We start from the raw sequence: 6,561 nt of genomic DNA, 5'->3' as shown, positions 1-6,561 counted from the left end.
CCAGGAAGCTTGATATATTCTCACTTTGGGATACTTTTCCTTCCATAAAAAGTACTTGAACAGGTTCACTGTTTATGGCTCAGAATGAAGATTTTCCCTTTCTTCTGTCTTTCAAGTCCACTCCTGAATTTGGCTATAATGCAGCTGCACATTACCCCCAATAAAGTCCTTGTTCATCAAATCCATTTGAGTGTCTCCTTCTTAGAGGGCCTAAACCTCTAAGAATGTCTCCTTCTTAGAGGGCCTAAACCTCTAAAGAAAAAAATGTGGTATTGAGAGTGTTTTGAAAATCAGAGGCTTGAGAACTGGCTTCCTCAGTAACTGCCTGGCCAGGAAGACCCCTCCTGAGTGGAATTTGTGGGTGGGGGGAGCAGACAGTTTCTGACACAAGATTGAACCACAGTCACTGATTATTTCACCAGTGTGGACTTGGGAAGACATCCTAATGGAAGAGAATGCCCAGGTCACATGGGCCTGGCTTCTGGTGTTTAAGTACTGCCACCTAAAGTAATATGGGCTCAATCATGCTCAGGACTTTTACAAGCCCAGCTCCAAGGCCACTCCTGCTGTCAGCATTGGTCTGCTTACAGGGCCACTACTGCACTTTTTAGTGATCTCAATGTCCCTCTCACCAGGGCATTACTGATGCTCATCAGGCTATTCTTGAGGTCCAGGCCGCAGTGCAAGCAACCCAGGTGCTTGTGCAGACCCTATGGAATTGTGTCAGTGGTGGGAAAAGACATAGTATAGAGTTATAGAAAGCCCTATTGGGAGAACCACAGTATAGACCCCTGAGGTTTTGGAGAAGGCCATGCCATATGCAATGGATAATTATATGCCTTTTGGGAAAGAGCTCGTTCTATGCTACTGAGTCCTAGCAGACACAGAAGCTTTGCTCATGGGGCTTGAAAAGAACACACACCTGAAACTACCCATTATGGGCTGGATTATGTCAGAGTCACCAATTTTAAGTCAGATAGGGCCACAAGTAGTCCATTATAAGATGAAAACAATACATTTGGGATTGATCTAAAGTGTGTGAATGATAAAGGGTAAGGGAATAAGTAGGCAGTGTGAGACTTCAGATCACTATGCAAATATCTGAAAACTCCAAAAGGAAAATGGGAAAGAAGGAGCAGGAGTAGGAAAAGCCCCTCACTCCAGTTGAATTTGAGAAAATATTGGCTAGACTGATGGGAAGTCTGTCTAAGCAAAAGTTGCCAATTAAAGGCATCTCATGTCAAGTGGGAGTGACCTGGCTCTGGTACCCGCCCCTGAGCTTAGTCGTTGGCTGGGAGGAGACTGGCAAAAGCTTCATCTCCGTATGAACACTTCACCGGATCCAAAGCTTGCTGGCTGGAGGTTGCCAGTCAACCATGCTTCTCAGAGAAAGTTCTTGGGAATAGAAACCTAGGTGGTGCTCCTCTGTTGCTGTTACGTCTACTTGGTTGTAGAAGTTGATTTTCCCTTCTTTCTCTTCTCTAAGTTACACTGCACACTCCTTCTGCAGAGTCCTAACACACGTTATTCCCTCTGGAAAACTCTTTACCTCCTTTCCCGCCACCACTCAATGGAATTATCAGATCACAGCTCAAACATCACTCCTCCAGAGGCTTTCTTTGAACTTCCAGAGATTGAATTCCTTACATGACTTCATAACTTGCTGTGCTTCTTATCCAAGGTATTCATGAAGGTTTGTAATTACACATAATAAAATGATTTTTTTAATGTCCTTACTTTTCTGTAAACTTTGTCTTTCCCATTTTTTATCCCCAAATCCCCAAAACCTATCAAGTGCTTGGCATATAGAATGCATTTAATGTGTGTTAAATGAATAAGTGAATTAATGACTTAATGACAATTGTTTTAATTTCAACCATTTTTTAAAAATAAATGAGAAACTCTGAGAGCTTTAGGTTCATACATGTGGCTATAAATTACCATCACCCTATATATTGATGAAAATACAGAACATTCAAGCAATTGATGCCAGGAAGTTAGAGTTTATGAAATATAAACTATATTTCATATTATAGAGTTTATTATTATATTATTCATAGTATATATTTCATAATATAGTTTCAAACTATATATTTTTTTGGTGCTTGCTTCAGCAGCACAAAAACTGGAAGGATACTGAGAAGATTAGCATGGACCCTGCACAATAATGACACATAAATTTGTAATGCAGTCCATATAAAAAAAATTCTTCTGGATCTTTTCTTTTTTGGTAAGAAAAGTATCGACTTTTAAAAATTTTGCATGTTTGGTCTCCTGGTCTTTAAGACTTTATAAATGGGTATTCAAGTAAAATTCTAGTAATAAAAATATCATAATTAATCACTTTTATTATGAGCCATATATTGTACTAAGTCTCCTTATGCACTACTTTGCTAAACAGTCTCAATATACTATGTTGGGTATGATTATTTTGCAGATAAGGGAATTAGCCCTTAGAGAAGTTCTATATTTGCTCAAGGTCTCAGACATAGCATTTTGTGGGTCTAAGTTTAGATCCATCACATCTATCTGATTCCAATAACCATGGCTTTAACTGCTTAAATTTTGAATTTTTTTACCCAAATGCTGAATGTTTAATTTCTCTCTTGGAGGTTAAATAAAGAAGTTTGAAAACTTTTCTAATTCGAGCCTGGTTCAAATCAAATTTGAGCCTCAGATACTCTTCAAGGTCAAAATTTTCCTTATGAGCACTAAACACCAGTCCCTGACAACTGCCTGCACTCACTTTTCCACCTGGCTATCTTTTTTGTTTGTTCTTCAGTTACAACATGTGGCCCAAGGCCAAACTTAGTGCTTGAATTCCTACATCCCTCCATTTCCCTGATTCTTTTTTTCAGTGATGATGGCGAGCAGAGGTGCCTTCCGCAGTTCCCTTTTTAATGAATGTCACCACCATTCTCCCAAGCATCCAGTTTGAGAGCTCAAAGCTACTCATTTCTTCCTTGAATGATAATTAATGTGAGTTTCAAGTCCAGGGCCCTCTCTGCTGTCCAGACAATCTGTCCTGTAGGAAAGGTTTATTAATGAGATTAACCCATTTACTAACTTTCCATTAATATAGTGTTCATTTCCACAAGGTGCCAGGCTACGTGTAGAAAAACTCCAAGCCATAAACTGGTTACACTTCATGATATGACTTCTGTGTTATAGAAAGAAATTTTTGAAGTTCGAATTCTTCCTTTTTCACATGCAAATCAGAGCCAGTATGTTGTCTGAGGCCACAGTCCCTTGAAGGATCACAGACCTTGCTGGCAGAGGAAAATAAACCCCAACTGTTGGAACTACAAGCCATCTGTCTTGAGCTACTTCACATTTTGTCAAAAATTATCAACATAGTTGGAAAATAGCTGTGACCAACTAATATTACTAAAATGTAAAGTATGATTAAATGGAATAATCAAACTGTTTATTCAGCGACAAAATATATATCCTTTGAAATTTTGGAAGAAGGCTAAGAGTTATGGAGGATATTCATATTGCAAAGCTATTACAGAATATTTGATGGTTTGTTGGAAGAAAATGGATTTATGTACAAATGTTTTATAGATACAAAATCTTAGTTTCCTACACTAGAACTGTAATTGAATTTGGAAACCATTTAACTGAACTCCTTTGTTTCAGTGAGAAGAATGAGACCAAGAGAGGTTAAATGGGTTGTCTGAGATCATAAAGTACTGAAAGAAGATGGTACTTAAATCTCTCTATAGGAGTGCCCCCTTCTCCATTGGGGATGCATTTCAAGACCCCTAGTGGGTGCCTGAAGCCATGGACAACACTGAACCCTATATATACTATGCTTTTCCTATACATACATATCTATGATAAAGTATAATTTATAAACTAGGCACCATGAGAAATTAACAATAATAATAACTAATAATAAAATAGAAGAATTATAACACTATGCTGCAATAAAAGTGATGTGAATGTGGTCTCTCTCTCTCAAAATACCTTATTGTACTGTGCTCACTCAGCCTTCTCATGATGATGATGATGCTATGAGATGATAAAATGCTTATGTGATGAGATGAAGTGAGGTGAATGACACAGGCACTGTGACATGGCATTAGGCTGCTGACCTTCTGATGATAAGCCAGAAGGAAGGTCACTTGCTTCTGGACTGTGGTTGACTACGGGTAACTGAAACGATGGAAGGAAAACCACAGGTTTGGGAGGTCTACTGTATATGAAAAGAGAGAGTTGGACTATTATTATTATTGCTAGTACAAACATCTCTAATTTATTTGATGCTTTTGATTTTGGAAACTTTATATTTATTAACTTATTTTATCTACACAATGAATCTAGATGGTAAATATTATCACTGCCATTGTCCAGATGAAGAACTGAGGCTTGTGAAGGTTAAGGAACCTGCAACATGGACTCTATACAAAATAGAGAATGATATATATATATATGCACACACACACACATATGTATATATATATATATATATGAAATCCAAACAAAACAAAACAAATGAGCAAACAAACATACAAAAACAAAAACAAACCCAGAAACAGACTCATCAATACAGAGAACATACTGGTGGGTGTCAGGGGGAGGAGTTGGGGGGATAGGCAAAATAAGTGACCGGGAACAAGAGGCACAAACTTCTAGTTATAACATAAATAAGTCATGAAGATACAAAGTACGGCATAGGAAATATAGTCAATAATATTGTAATAACTTTGTGTAGTGATTGAAGTTAATTATACCTATTGTGAGCATTTCATAATGTATATAATAAATGTTGAATTTCAATACCTGAAACTAATATAATATTTTGTCATGTATACTTCAATAAAAATATAAATAACTAAACAAAACACAAATGAGAAAGAAGCAAAAGCTTTTTCCTGGAATTAGAAGGCCATCTAATAAGTGAAGGAATGATGAAATTAGAAAAAGCACTATTTGGCAAGCATCATAGTATTCATTAATTAAGGAAAGAATCATAAATAGATGATAAAACTAGTGGTGAAACCTTGATGGGACTCAGATATTTACCAAGGCCCAAAAGTTTTGTGCTGTAAGAAAATTATTGATTCCAAATGAAAAAATAGTAATTTTGCAGTGGAGCAACCTAGCAGATACTATCTTAACCAATGACTCAAGTTAGTATGTGTGTAAATAGGACAGATAACATCATGCTCCTTTTGACCTCATGCACCGAAAAAGACACAACATCAGCTTTGGAGTATTCCTGTCAAAAATTTATAACCTGAAACTAATCATAAGAAAACTCAAAGATGAGGGGCATTCTAAAATATATTAGACTTGTTCCCAACAAAAGTGTCAATGTCATAAAAGACGAAGATTGAGTACAACATGCAATCCAGGGTTTTCTTCTGATATAAAGGACAAGCAGAGAAATGCAAACCCAATCTGAAGGTTAGATGATAGAATCTGATCAATGTTAATTTCCTGGTTTTACAATTGTACTATGGTTATGTAACAGAATGTCCTTGTTTTTAGAAAATACATACTGGGTTGTTAACGGTATTCATGTCTATAACTTAGTTTCAAAGAGTTCATAAAAATGAGTATGTGTATGTGAATGACAAAACAAATGTGAAAATGTGTCAGCATCTAAAGATAATTCTGGGAGAAGGTAGGGGAATTCTTTGCACTATTCTTGAAAATTTTCTTTAGATCTATAATCACATCCGAAAGAGGCCAATAGGAAAAGAAAAGAAAGTTGTAACAATTCACATCCTCAAGTCTGGGACACCAGCCTAGGCCAGCGGGAGTTCAAAGGCCATGCTCTCCAGCCTGGAGCATCAGAAGATGTGTTAAGCTTCCGTGGCTGCCTTGTACAGCCTCATCATGACAGAGGGGCTCTTACTTCAACCATGAACCTGCTACATAGTACTGAGGCAAGGAGTTCTTTTTGCTTAGCTTAGATTTATCTCTCTCATGTAATTTCACTAACAGCGACTCTTACCTTTATCAGTCAGTGCAGGTCACATGTGAAGTCTTGAATCTATTAGTTATCTTCTGTGAATCTCAGTTTCCTCATCCAAAAGAGGATATAATAATACTTCCATCATAGATTGTTGTATTAAATGTAATCATGAGGAGAAAATACCTGTATTTTCAAAAACATGATGGTCTTTCAAAATTATGTTAATTTTGTTTTCCTTTTCCTTTGGAATCTACCATGACATATAGGTTAGGCAGAGAGGGTCCAGGGAATTGACTGGATGATGACCAAAGCATTTCTAAGGTAAGAATAAACTATATTAAATTGCTCTCCAGCTTTCTAGTTCAGTAGGAATGCTTAGGTATCCTTTATGCTCCTGATGTTGCAGGAGGCAGGTGAGCTGAGATCACATGGTAGCAAAGGAATGACATGGTAGCCGAGGGTGCCTCCATCTAAAATCTCTTTATGCTGATGTTGCACATCTACAGGATGGAAGACAAGGACAAGAGTCTGTTCTCTGATAGCATTTCTGAGTCAAGAACTTCTATGAAACACCTCAAGGGGCAACAGGCCTGCCTTTGAAAAAGGAATATTGGGTTTGGAATTTGAGATAA

General features: G+C 37.3%; 1 pseudogene; it reads left to right on the top strand.

Moving 5' to 3' along the window:
- The first annotated feature begins 2,101 nt into the window (after window positions 1-2,101).
- LOC118925488 (U6 spliceosomal RNA) lies at window positions 2,102-2,202 on the top strand (annotated as a pseudogene).
- Window positions 2,203-6,561: the final 4,359 nt, after the last annotated feature.

The sequence above is a fragment of the Manis pentadactyla genome, chromosome 4, assembly GCF_030020395.1.
Source record: "Manis pentadactyla isolate mManPen7 chromosome 4, mManPen7.hap1, whole genome shotgun sequence".
Classification (NCBI taxonomy): domain Eukaryota; kingdom Metazoa; phylum Chordata; class Mammalia; order Pholidota; family Manidae; genus Manis; species Manis pentadactyla.
Note: the sequence above shows the minus strand (reverse complement) of the source record. Positions and strands in the feature narration are given on the sequence as shown.